We start from the raw sequence: 14,572 nt of genomic DNA on the forward strand, positions 1-14,572 counted from the left end.
GAATTGATTCTTTACCAAGGTCGGAGGACGACTTTATTTGATTATACCAAGTCGGAGGACGACTTTATTTTTTTATACCAAGGTCGGAGGACGACTTTATTCGAATCCGGAATGATTTTGATGAATGGATATCCATGTCAAGATCGGATACGATTCTTGATAGCAACGATGTTTTATGAATTGAATCTTTAATGACAGAAGCGTTAGTTACTCTATATGTTGAATTGAATTGAGATAGAGTTGTTATGATTTATTTAATGCTTTATATATGTTGCTTATACTGAGATTGTTTTCTCACCGGAGTTTATCCGGCTTTTGTTTTGTTTTGTATGTGTGCATCACAACAGGTGGGGCAGGAGCTAGTCTGAGATGACATTGATAGCTCGAGAGCGAGACATAGCAAGTGTGGACTCGGGTTTTAAGAGAAGGAATGGTAGTTTGATAGCCTTGAATTTTGATATGAAACTTGAATCTTAGAAGCTCACATGTGAATATTTAGTGTAGCTTATTGTTTCATGATTCTATGCTATCTATTTGATGTAATAATTTTAATATTTGATGCTTGAGCATGGCTATATGTATATATGCATGTTTGGAGATATTATAACATGTTTATGATTGATCTGTATGAAGATTCATGCCAAGGTTCTATGTTTTTGATAGCAAAAAATATTCTGAACGTTTTCTGGACTGATGCTCGCTCGATCGGCGATTTTTGCCGGATCGAGCGAGACCTTGTTATGTGCAGACCGAGAGTTGAGCTATTGAGCTCGCTCGATCGGGTGTTTTTCATCGATCGAGCGAGGCTCCGATATTTTAAAAAAAAAAAAAAAATTTTAGCTCTTGGTTTGTATTATTTTCTATTGTTGATTAATTGTTTTATTAATCTTTAATTGCCCTAAGATGAGATTAGTAACCCGAGGTCCTCACAACAGGTGGTATCAGAGCGTAAGTTCTTGGACTGAGATAGAAGCTGAGCGGGGTAGATTGAGTCACATGCATTTACAGTATAGCATGATTATGCATTACTTGATTTGATGATTCGCTGATTTGTTAAATTGCATGTGAGCATGATCTATCTTTGAAATTTAACTGCCTGATTTACTGATTTGTAAATTTTTGAAATTTTTACCGTTTGGTTATATGATTTTTACCGGGTGATGTAAGTACCCATAATTTAATAGAACAGTGTTCTTTGGGTGACGTAAGCACCCCAGACTGACAGAATAGTATGGCCAGACTGAACAGAATGGTATGGTCAGATTGAACAGACCAGAACGATATTACTCAGCTGAATGAAGTATCTCTGATTGAACAGAACAGAATATCAGCAAATGAATAGATGATGTTGTAGGTAACAGTTGTCTTGAAGAACTTGACTAGTTGTTCAAATACCGGAAAGATTCAGATGAATATCGGATCAGATTGATTGACTACCAACTTCGAACCCTAGCAACCAGCTGGTGGATTTTGATAAAGAAATGATAAGAAGGCAGAGGTATGTTGATTTTTGGTAAGTGTTTAGAACAACATTTTGTTTATAGTTCTTTGCCACAACAGATAGAAATGATGAGAAAGAAAAATATACCCTCTTGAAGCTGAATATTTTGAATTTGGAGGAATGCCTTATTTGAATTGTCAAGCCTATTACAATTATTTGATTGTAAATGATAAAAAGATCAAGATTGAGTGAATTATTTAATGGCTTGAATTTGCAGATTATGTCTGAATAAATGTTGAAGACTGAAACATTTTGTTTAAAGACATAGTCCTGTCTAAGAGAATTGAAGCTGAAGGATGAGTTAAGAAAATGAAATTGTAGACATTCAAGAGTATGTGAGATACTCACAACTTTATCTACAATTTTTATTCCAGAACAGATATGAAATGAATGATATGAAAATAAATCTCTAACTCTAGCAAATTGAGATGGAGTAGTTTGCTTCTGAATGCAGAGTATATTAGAGATTAGTACACACATTGTGGAGGAAGATATCCGAACAAATAGTATAAGGACAAGTCAGACAGATGTGCTAAAATTTATTCAATGAATAAATTCCAGAAGTATACAGAGGATCAGAATGAAATTGCACCTGAGAACGAAATTTAAATTTCAGGTAACAGATTTATTTTGTTTTGACCTGGTTATTATTGGTGCAATAGATACCTAATAGCTGAAAGCTTATTATATGATTACCTCTGTATCAGAAAAGAGATTTTGTGAATTGCACTGAAGAATAGAACTATTGCTTCGATGAACTTACACCGAACATGATATTGTTCATATGGGAACTATACGGTTGCGATGCATGACAGATTATGAGAATATACCTAAGTACTGATTAGTAATAGTTTCAGATTATTGAATCACTGGAGTTTGTGATTTAACCAATCAGTATGATGGTATGAAGCGATAAAATTAGATCAACAAGAACATGATGTGCATATGAATATAATGATATGATATAGAATCTCGAATTAAGATTCTGTGATTTCGATTTGTTATTTGATGTGTGATTACAGAAATATTCCAAAAGCGGTATATTCGATGCACGAGATATGTTCAAGATCTAAATTAGCATTGATGAGTATGCTAATGAATAGAGATTACAGATATGTTTCAGTAAGATTTTGACTATAGTTTAAGTTGTGAACTGGAATTCAATATTGAATTGAAGAATTGATGAATTGATAAATTACCAACTTGATGAGATTATGAATTGGATATTAATCTTGAGGTTTAGAAGATAGATGATGATATGAAAATCGGTTACAGATGAGTTTTTTTTCTTTGAATATGCTGAATCGAATACATCAATTAGACATATAATTCTTGAAATATTTTATTTCGAGTGGCTCTCCTTGTTTTGCTCATAGAGCCTGAGTGGTTTACTCATTCTGAGTTATGTGATGCAAGTGAGTTGTTTTCATTTTGCAGAGTTTGTTATCCAGAAGATTTGATTTTGGATGACCTTGATTGAGGGATTTTCTCAATCTTGATTTATTTCTTTTGATTTTTAGAATTATTGATCCTTTTATGATATTTCAGCGTATTTTAAGATTGTGACTCGTAACTGATAGAAGAATTTGAATATGATCCATGATTTTTGGGTTAGATGATATGAATTATCGGTCTTTGGAGATAGAAATAAGGAATGAAATAGGCATCCGATGAATTGATTTCAGATTTCTGGGTATTTTGGTTTGAATATTCAGATGAATATATTACCAATCAGAATGAATTTTCGATTGGAAGTAAGGCAGACCCGTTCAGAAGATGAAAGCAACACAAAAAGTAAACTGAATTGATTAGAATTCAGTAAAGAATGCCAGATTAAGATATGAAATGAAGTCTCAGATCTGAATGAATGAATTCTAGTATGATTGATTATTTGATTGTGCTTGATATTTCCAAAAAGAGATGTCAGAATTTGAAGAATTGCACAACAATGAATTCAATATTCATTCGATAATTGTTTTATCATAATATAAAGAAAATAGAAGTAACAGAATTAATACGTTTTTGAAAGAAAACGTACAGAGAGTTTCCGATGAAGTTGAAAATCATTGACCAGATGAGTTCAGTGATAAACTTCAAACATTGAAACGAGATTATAATTTGAAAGAATATTTTGCAAAACTACCGCGATGAAACAGTATAGATGAGGTAAACAGGTGGTAGTTATGAACAGTATGATGGATGTTACTGTATACGAAGATATGTCTGTATGATCAAGTCACTGAATTGTGATTAGATTCGTTGCAGTAAGCAAAGAAATAATGTTTCAGATTGAAACATTGGGTTTACTATTAAATTGCAATACAGATGATCCGAAGACTTTAAGTATTTTTTGAGATAAAGGTACAATATATTATTCTTAAATTGGAAGAATAGTCAGAGAAGATGAATCGAATTTTTGGAGAATGAATTTTTTTTCTGATATGATACCGGTTATCAACAACTCTGAATACTTTGAAATCTGTGAATACAACATCTTTTTCTATTAATGAATAGTCTGAATGGATTACTCAGCTTTTGCAGAATACACTGTATGAGATGTGACGAACAGCTATCTATTCAGATCTGTGAAGAAGATAAAAATATGATGAAAGTGCAGGAATGATTAAAATCTACTGTCAGAATGAAGACGTTAGATTTAATTGATAGAATGTGGCATCGTTTGATTGACTGATGTTCTGAGAGTTGGTTATATGTGATTGCATTGTACCTTCTTCAATTGATGGATTATCTGAGTCGATTTTCCAGATATTGAGAATATTCTCAGAACTTCAATACCTGATTCGGTATTACTTGATTTGATATGTTGCCACTTGAAGATTATAATTCATGTAACAGCTATTGAGCCGATTTTGAGATAATGCTATGATGGAAAGAAATCCAATTTTTTGTGTTGAAATGATATTACCGAGGTATATGACATCAGATCAGACATGATTTGTCGATATCAGATCGGATTTGATTTGAGATACACAACAAATTTGACGATGAATCTATATGGAATTAAAACGGAAAAGAAGAACCAGAATTAGTAATTGAATGATAGATATAACTTTTAAAGCTGAAATTGATTAGTTAAGCGGAAAAGTTATTCGTGAAACATCATTCAATTCAGAGTAGAGAAAAGGCAGAATTTAATCTACAGATTCAGAATATGAAGTTGAATATTGAATTTCATTGAATAAGATATCAAATGGAATTGACGATGGAAAAGATTTATTCTTTCCAGCTTGATACAATGAAGCTGACTTGTTTAACGTATCTAAATTAAGGAAGTATTGATAGATTCCTTCTGTATACTTGAATCAGACAAGAGGACTAATGAAAAGATTATGAGGTAAGTCGAATATTCGATAGATTCTTGATTTAGAATAGAAACAACTGAGAGAGAAATATTTTCAGTACTTAGAGTACAACTGAACAGATTCGAGTTGAATGATTGAAGTGAGAATAACTTCAGATAATCATTCAATCTATCAGACTTGATATTTGGCTTGACTACGATTTCGAGGACGAAATCATTTCTTAGAGGGGAGGAATTGTAAGGCCCAAAAATATTAAATTATTAATTATGGGATTTGAGAATTAAATTCCATATTATGGGATAATATTGATTTGAGAAATTATGAAAATGATAGATTTAATTTCCGAGCCAAAAATATTTAATTTGAGAATTTACGTATTTTGAGAATTAAATTCCAAGAATTCTTAAATTAAAAGAATAAATATTCGATTTGAATATTTATGGGATTTAAGATTTAATTCCATGTTTCGGGAATTAAAGAAGATGAATTTTGAAGATATAACCTGATCAGGGACTGATTTGCAAATATCGAAGTTGCAAGGGCTAAAGTGCAAACGGTCAGGATTATTTAATTAATCCGAGTATATTTAATTTGAGAATATTTAGAGTTTTGATTTAAATTCTAATATTCTTAAATTATTTTGGATTGAAATTGAATTAAAATGAAGGCCGAGGACTGAATTGTCATATATGGAAAGTTCAGGGACTAAGTTGCAATTTGTGAATACATATCTGATTTTAGTCTATTAATCAGCGTTTTACGTGTAAGAAGGGAGAAGGAATTCAGAAATGAAACAGGGGATCCGAGTTCATCTTATTTTCTTTTCTTTCGATTGTTTCAAAACCCCATAACTTTTGATCCGCTCGTCCGATTTCAATTCTGAAAGATGTTCTGGAATCCTTGTGACAAGGCCTTCGAATTGATGTAAGTATTTTGATGTCTCTTATATTTTTTGAAGAACGAAATGGGCAGAGATCAGATATGGATGTTATGAATATGTTTTTCACCGTTCACATATATCGATATCGAAACTGGATCAAAGATTGTTTATGGAATGAACTTGTTATGCGTTTCCAGTTCTGTTCAAACCTTTATATACCTCTGAGTTGCTGGTTTAATGATATATTTTAGCTGATATGAAGGATATATATATCGTGTTCTTGAGTTTATACATCTTGTATGCTTGAAACCGGATCGAAGGACAAGCGACGTATGGGTTTATGATGATTTTCAGGATGTAGTTCGAATGTATAGCTTCTGATCTTATTGAATTTCGTGGGTTTCATGCTGATATAGTTGTGATATATGGTGTATTAGATGGTGGGATCAATCTAGATATAGTTTGGATTACCGAATGTTCACCGTTACGTCGTCGAGTCACGATTTGGAAAGTGTTCGAGTCTAGATTGGGTGAGCTGATTAGTGTTTGAGTTCTTGATGATATAATGGCTTATGAACACTTTATTTCAGATTAGAAGGGAAGTCTATTGACTCGAGAACCTGGACTTTGTCGAAGGAAGAAGTGAAGGTTTGGAAATGACTTGATTGAAGATGTATTGATATTTTGATGCGATTCTGATATGATGAAATTGAACGAAGTTTTATATATCTGTTTTGATGATTATGTTCAGTTTTGAAGTATTCAGGACAGATGATATACGAAGGTATAATGACGACATCGAGAGTCAGGAAGTTTGAAACTCGAGAACGATTCTTCTTGAGTTCTTCCGCCAAAATCACATACGTATTTATTGTTTTGATTTCATTATGATATTGTCGATCCATCACAGGTAGTGGATCTTTAATTTTGAGTCGATATGATTTTTGATATGATGATTTTACGAATTGATTCTATACCAAGGTCGGAGGACGACTTTATTTGATTATACCAAGTAGGAGGACGACTTTATTTTTTTAAACCAAGGTCGGAGGATGACTTTATTCGAATCCGGAATGATTTTGATAAATGGATATCCATGTCAAGATCGGATACGATTCTTGATAGCAACGATGTTTTATGAATTGATTCTTTAATGACAGAAGCGTTAGTTACTCTATATGTTGAATTGAATTGAGATAGAGTTGTTATGAATTATTTAACTCTTTAAATATGTTGCTTATACTGAGATTGTTTTCTCACCGGAGTTTATCCGGCTGTTGTTTTGTTTTGTATGTGTGCATCACAACAGGTGGGGCAGGAGCTAGTCTGAGATGACATTGATAGCTCGAGAGCGAGACATAGCAAGTGTGGACTCGGGTTTTAAGAGAAGGAATGGTAGTTTGATAGCCTTGAATTTTGATATGAAACTTGAAACTTAGAAGCTCACATGTGAAGATTTAGTGTAGCTTATTGTTTCATGATTCTATGCTATCTATTTGATGTAATAATTTTAATATTTGATGCTTGAGCATGGCTATATGTATATATGCATGTTTTGAGATATTATAACATGTTTATGATTGATCTGTATGAAGATTCATGCCAAGGTTCTAAGTTTTTGATAGCAAAAAATATTCTGAACGTTTTCTGGACTGATGCTCGCTCGATCGGCGATTTTTGCCGGATCTAGCGAGACCTTGTTATGTGCAGACCGAGAGTTGAGCTATTGAGCTCGCTCGATCGGGTGTTTTTCACCGATCGAGCGAGGCTCCGATATTTAAAAAAAAATAAAAAATTTTAGCTCTTGGTTTGTATTATTTTCTATTGTTGATTAATTGTTTTATTAATCTTTAATTGCCCTAAGATGAGATTAGTAACCCGAGGTCCTCACAAATAAGGTACTAGGGATAGAATGTATCAATGGGTAGCTTAAAAGGCTCAAACTATTTTTAGAAAAATTGCCTAATCATTCCTAATCTTAGTGTTGCCCGTATTTCGCATCGAAGAGTGTTTGAACTAGTTCTAGACAAGTCTCAATTCACAATAAAATCATACAAATGTAAACCAGTGCAGAAACGAACAATCATCAACAGTGAACGATGATTATCAATAAATTTCAGAAATTGGACCTCATGTACTCATATAAGTGTAGGCTCAAAAGGGAAACTAGGGATAAAATTAATTCCAAGAAAATCAGGTCCAAAAATCCAAACAACGCCTCAATCATCTCTATGTTTGTATTTTTCAAACTCAGAATATAGCATAAATCACAGAGTATATAAGAAATCGTTCATCTAATTGGTTCATCAGTTCAAAATTGGTCAGATAGGTAGACAGTCATGGATTTCAGTTATAGAACAAAACAAAAAAAAAAATCATCATTGGCCATGTTTTCCAATTCTTTCTTGATCAACACACAGACACAAAAAATAATAATATGCATGACTACGAACTATATGCAACTAACGAAACAAAATGAATGCAACAAAATGCTAAACAAAATAAAGCTAATCTACCCCTCCATACTTATCCAAAACATTGCCCTCAATGCTCTAGAACAATAAACAATATGCAAAACAAACAAATACATGCATAGACTTTTATAAACACAATGCAAACAAAAATAACACTCCCCTGGTTATAGATTCTTCCTGCTCGGCAACATCTTTTGGGGTGACCGCAGCAGAATAGGTATATCAGCAGAGATGGCAAACTGGCATGGGAAAGAAGCAAAAATAAAATAGAGAGAAACAAAAACCAAAAACCAAAAATAAAAATAAAAAGCAAACGAAAAAAAACACTGGGTTGCCTCCCAGTCAGCGCTAAATTTATAGTTGATCAAAATGCATATTCATCAAAAATGTCAATCGACAATCCATAGGCTAAACTCTCACAACCCCTCTCCACTAGTATATTAGGCGACTGTGACTTGGTCCATAGGTCTTATTCGGCTTATAAAGTACAGCTGGGCTTATGGCTACAAACGAAGGCAAGAATCCAAAAAGGGAGTAAAATATGATTTTATCTCTTAAATCCACTCCTCTTCATTCACACGACAACTTTTTCCTTCTTTTCAACTCCATTTTTTTTTCCTTTGCATTTTCATCCCATTTTTTTTATTATTATTTTTATTTTTTTCAAAACACTACACTTCTGTCGATTTCATTGCAATTCTCAACACACTATCCATTTTAAGTATTCAAATCAAGAGTATAAAAATCAAACATGCAATTACTCCCTAAAGGTAGGAAATAGTGTTTAAGCTGCAGATAGTAATTGTAGGACCTTGGAATAATACCGAATGGTGTTTTATCACACGTTTTTATGCATGGAATTCGTTTTCAATTAGCTCAAAAGGGGTACTAGGGACATAATGTATTCAGGGTGGCTTGAAAGGCTCAATCGAATTAGAAAAATTGCCTATCTCATTCCTAAGTCACAGTGTACCCGTATTGCGCCTCGAGGGATGTTCAAGCTAGTTCTAGATTAATCTCTCTCCATAATTAACTCATATGAATTCGACCAGTGCAGAAAAAGAAGAAATCACCAACAGTAAACGGTGATTTTGCACAACAAAAACTCAGCAAATGCACCTCTTGTGCTCATGTATATGTGACAGCTCAAAGGGCAACTATGGTCAATGCATGAATAAATAAGTAAAGGCCCAATTGATCCAAACAACGCCTCAATCCTTTTTATTTCTGTCCGTTTCAAATTCAGGGTCAAACGAAATTCACAGAGTATATAAGAGTTTCAAGTCCACTTGGTCGAAGTTTCAAAAAAATTTGTTTGTCAGGAGGCAAACATTCAAGGACTCAATTTCCCAATTAAAAAAAAAAACTAAACATTGGTTATCTTACCATTGTTCTCAAAAGTGCTGCAACTCATACAACCCACACAAAAACCATTAATCAATAAATTAGCAAACTAAACATGGACACACAAACACAACTAATGCTCAATTAAACAAAGTAAAACAAAGCAACACCTAGCATCCTACGAAACTCCCCCCAAACTTAGGTACATACATTGTCCTCAATGATATGACAGTATAAAAGAACAGAACTAGGACATGTACCTCGGGTGATGACCGTCAGTTGTCACCACCATCACCGTCAGGATGTGGATCAGCAGGAGGGTCAGTCGGGCCAAACATCGGAGGCCACTGTGGTCGCGGGGGCAGGAAGCTGGAACCATCAGGAAAGTAGTGTGGGAGAACAGCTGCAGAGAGGTCCATCATGTAATTCATAAAGATTCCAGACGTCTGCTGCATAGTGCGAATCTCCTCTCTCTGCTGCTGCTGCTCCTGTCATGATAGGCGCACCTCCTCCTCGAGTCTAGCCAATCGATCAGTCATAGAAGGATCCGAATGATGCTGGGATGCCTGTGCTCGACGTCCTGCAGCTCTCTCATCTTGCGCTCGCTGCACCGCTGGAGGTATCAAGCGGGTGTGACAGTCAAATGCAATGGCGGTGATGGGCTTCAAAATCTCCTCCGTGGGTCTCCATTCCACTCCGACCTCCTCACAAAGATCAGAAATAATGACAGGCAATGCAAGACCACCACTCGTCTTGCCGCCTACTATGTGCAGAATAGTCTCTTGACAAATGAGTCCCAAATCAATGGATTTCCCCTCCACAATGCAATAGAGCAATAAAGCGCGATCCCGCGTAACCTCGTGCTCATGGTCGGTTGGCTTCAGACGAGCACAAATAAAATTATACCATAGATTGACCTCATATTGCAGTTTAGTCTTCTTTAACTTGGATGGCATACCATCTCGCCCATAGCGCCACTCAGCCCCCGGTCGACAGATGCGACGAATAACAGCGTCGTAATCAATGTCACTATTTTTGAATTCTTGATATTCGTCGTGATACACCGGAGGAATCTTAAAGAGAGTATTAATGGTGTGGGAGTCGAATGGAACCATTTTCCCACGCACGAGTACCTTCAACTGAACATGTTTCACCTTGAGATTGGCGTAGAACTCTCTAACCAAAGGAAAAACTGCGTCCTGAGGTTGCTTTGCAAACTCCTGCCATTGTCGGGCAACAATTTCCCGACCAACACTCGTCATATGAGTACTAGGGTCAAAACCAATAGATGCGTCGAATCCTCGTTCGGCGAGGATATTCTTCCCAAGCCATTCTTGATAAATTGCAGCCGCATGGGCGTTCCAGAAACGCTTACTATCTGCGGAAGGGGCGGGAGTAGAAGAAGAAGAGGCCCCAAACTTAGTTTTCTTCGTGGGCGCCATATAACAAACACGTGGTGTGCACTCCTGAAAATTCACAAAAACCACAATACCACACCCTTCTTCCCTCTAGTTTCAACAATACACCCACGGCACGACTCCACCACAATCACCAAACAACCAATGCAGAAATAATATGCCCCCCCCCAAACTTCAACAAAATTCAAACTTCACAACTTCACAATATGAATATCGGCTTGAAGGAAAGCTTCAAACCCAAAGATGAAAACCAACACTTACCCAATATAAGAACGAACTCGATGTCCGACTTGAAAAGCTCCAAACAACTCCTAATAACAATATGAGCAATCCGACCAAAATCCACGCTTCTTCGACGGGTTGAGAGAAATTGGGGAAAGGATTTGGGAGATAGTAGTAGACAAATCGCTCCAAAGATGGGATTTGGTGAATGAAATCGATCTCGTGAGATTAGGGATTTAGGGAGGTTTGCAAGAGTTGGGAGAGAAAGTGAGACAACAAACTCGAAAAAGTGTATTATATATCCCGTCGCGCGGGCGCTCAATGTGGTGGGGCACACGCGCTGAAGCTTCGCACAATTTATCTTTCGACATGGCAGATCGCGCGGGCGCGTGCTCATGGGCTACGCAAAAATAAAATATCCTGACTTTAAAGCTGCGCGGGCGCGCGTTAGAGTGGGGCGCGCGCTCTTGGCCTATGCAAAAATATAAATCTTCTGATATAGAGGTGGCGCGGCCGCGCAATATAATGGGGCGCGCGCTCTATGGCTTCGAATTGTCCAATTTTATTTTTTTTTTTTCGACAAAACCTGCGGAAAAGTAAAACCATATCAGCTCTTAAGTTACGCAAAATAAATAAAGTAAAAACTAAGATAAAATGACAAAAGGAATGAATGAAACAGAGGTGTAAAGACGAGAAAAAGAAGAAAAATTTGGGTTGCCTCCCAAAAGCGCTTGGTTTATAGTCGTCAGCCCGACTGGATGCTGTGAGTTAATCAATCTGTGGAGGATCATCGAGTGTGAGATCATGCGCATCCTCTTCCTCATTCGCTTGGATCCCTTCAAAGTAATGCTTCAGGCGTTGGCCATTCACCTTGAATATTTTTGACGTTTCCAAGCTCTTTATCTCTACTGCACCATGAGGAAAAACATTAGTGATAACAAACGGGCCAATCCATCTAGAACGCAACTTACCTGGGAATAATCGAAGTCGTGAGTGATATAACAAAACTTTTTGACCGGCTTCAAAGACCCTTCTAGAAATCATCTTGTCGTGGAAAGCTTTTGTCTTTTCCTTATAAATTTTTGAGCTCGCATATGCATCATTGCGTATCTCTTCTAATTCTTGCAACTGCAGTTTCCTGTGCGCTCCACTCTCATCCATCCGCATGTTGAAATTTTTAATAGCCCAGTAGGCTCGATGCTCCAATTCGACAGGCATATGGCATGGTTTCCCAAAAATCAACCGATATGGGGACATCCCAATCGGTGTCTTGAACGCGGTTCTGTATGCCCACAGTGCATCATCCAAGCGCAAACTCCAGTCTTTTCTAGTGGGATTCACTGTCTTCTCCAAAATGGATTTGATTTCTCGATTTGAGACCTCAGCTTGGCCATTCAATTGCGGGTGATATGCAGTGGAGAGTTTGTGTGTCACATGATATCTCTTGAATAAACTAGCCACAGTCCGGTTGCAGAAGTGCGTTCCTCTATCACTAATGAGGGCTCTTGGGATTCCAAACCTAGAAAAAATATTGTGTTGAATGAAATCTGCAACCACTTTTGAATCGTCAGTACGGGTGGCCTTGGCTTCCACCCATTTCGAGACATAATCCACAGCAAGTAATATATAAATAAATCCGTACGAACTAGGAAAAGGACCCATGAAGTCGATACCCCATACATCAAATATTTCACATATTAAAATGGGTTGTTGAGGCATCTACTTACGCTGGGATATATTACCTGTCTTTTGGCATTGAGCACATGACTTACAAAACATGTAAGCGTCTCGAAATATGGATGGCCAGAAAAATCCACAGTCCAATATCTTCCTAGCAGTTCTTTTTGCTCCAAAATGGCCACCACAAGCATATGAGTGACAAAATGTGAGAATTGGGATTACCTCGCTTGCAGATACACATCGTCGTATGACTTGATCAGCGCAGTGCTTCCACAAGTATGGATCATCCCACACATAATATTTAGCATCACTTCGGACCTTATCTTTTTGTGCCTTAGAGAATTCAGACGGAAATCCATTAGTAACTAAATAATTCACAATATTTGCGTACCATGGTAATTCCGTGCTGACTGAGAATAACTGCTTATCGGGAAATTCTTCTCGCAACTTCAGCTCTTCTTCAACGTGAACTAGCCGACTCAAGTGGTCAGCCACACGATTTTCAGTTCCTCTCTTATCCTTAATCTCCACATCAAATTCGCTCAGCAGTAGTATCCATCTTATTAGCCTCGGCTTTGCCTCCTTCTTCGCCATTAGAAAACGAAGAGCTGCATGATCAGAATAGACAATAACTTTAGCACCAAGTAAATATGAACGAAATTTTTCTAAAGCAAAAACTACTGCTAAAAGCTCCTTTTCTGTAGTGGAGTAGTTTCGTTGGGCATCGTTCAGAATGCGCGAAGCGTAGTAAATAGCGTGCGATGCTTTCCCAACTTTTTGTTCCAATACCGCTCCCACGGCATAATCACTGGCGTCACACATGATTTCAAATGGCTTAGTCCAATCCGGTGGTTGGATGATTGGCGCTGAAGTCAATGAGTCCTTGAGTTTATCAAAAGAAGTTTTGCATGACTCATTGAATTCAAACGACACATCCTTCTGCAGCAGTTTGCACATAGGAGATGCAATCTTGGCAAAATCCTGAATATACCTTCTGTAAAAACCTGCATGGCCAAGAAAAGAGTGCACCTCCCTTTATTCTCTTTTAGAACCTTGACCAGTTGTTCTTCTTGCTCGGCTTCCAAGCTGCTGGAGATGATGACAGGTAGTGTTTCTCCTTCTCCAAGGAACACATACTTAAGGTGGGTTGGAAGCGTTTTCGGCTCAACCACTGGTGCCTGCAAAACAGATGGAAGGCGCCGAGTGTTAGAGATCGGTAAAGACAAATAAGATACATCACCTGACTGTGGTAGCTCAGGAGCAATGTTCAGAATATCCTCAATTTCATCCACTTCGCGGCTGCATCTAATTCCTTCTTCCGTCTTCATAGTGGGTGCTGTAATAGCCACCTCTAGCTCATCTTTTCCTGTATGCTCAAAAACATCTTGGGCCAAGAAATCCACAATATCAACAGAAAATATACAATCATCACTATCAGGAAATTTCATAGCATCATAGATATTAAATTTCACAACCTCGCCATCAAATTCCATAGTGAGTGTGCCACTGTGAACATCAATTTTAGTCATGGATGTTTTCAAAAATGGTCTGCCTAATAAAATAGGACTATTATGATCATCGTTTTCCATGTCTAACACATAAAAGTCTGCAGGAAAAACTAACTCATTTACTTGCACCAGCACATCTTCCACCACACCTCTAGGATATTCATTAGACCTATCAGCTAATTATATAACAATGCCAGTCTTATTCAGTGGACCAAGTTTCAA

The sequence above is a fragment of the Henckelia pumila genome, chromosome 4 (assembly GCF_033568475.1).
Source record: "Henckelia pumila isolate YLH828 chromosome 4, ASM3356847v2, whole genome shotgun sequence".
Taxonomy (NCBI): Eukaryota; Viridiplantae; Streptophyta; class Magnoliopsida; order Lamiales; family Gesneriaceae; genus Henckelia; species Henckelia pumila.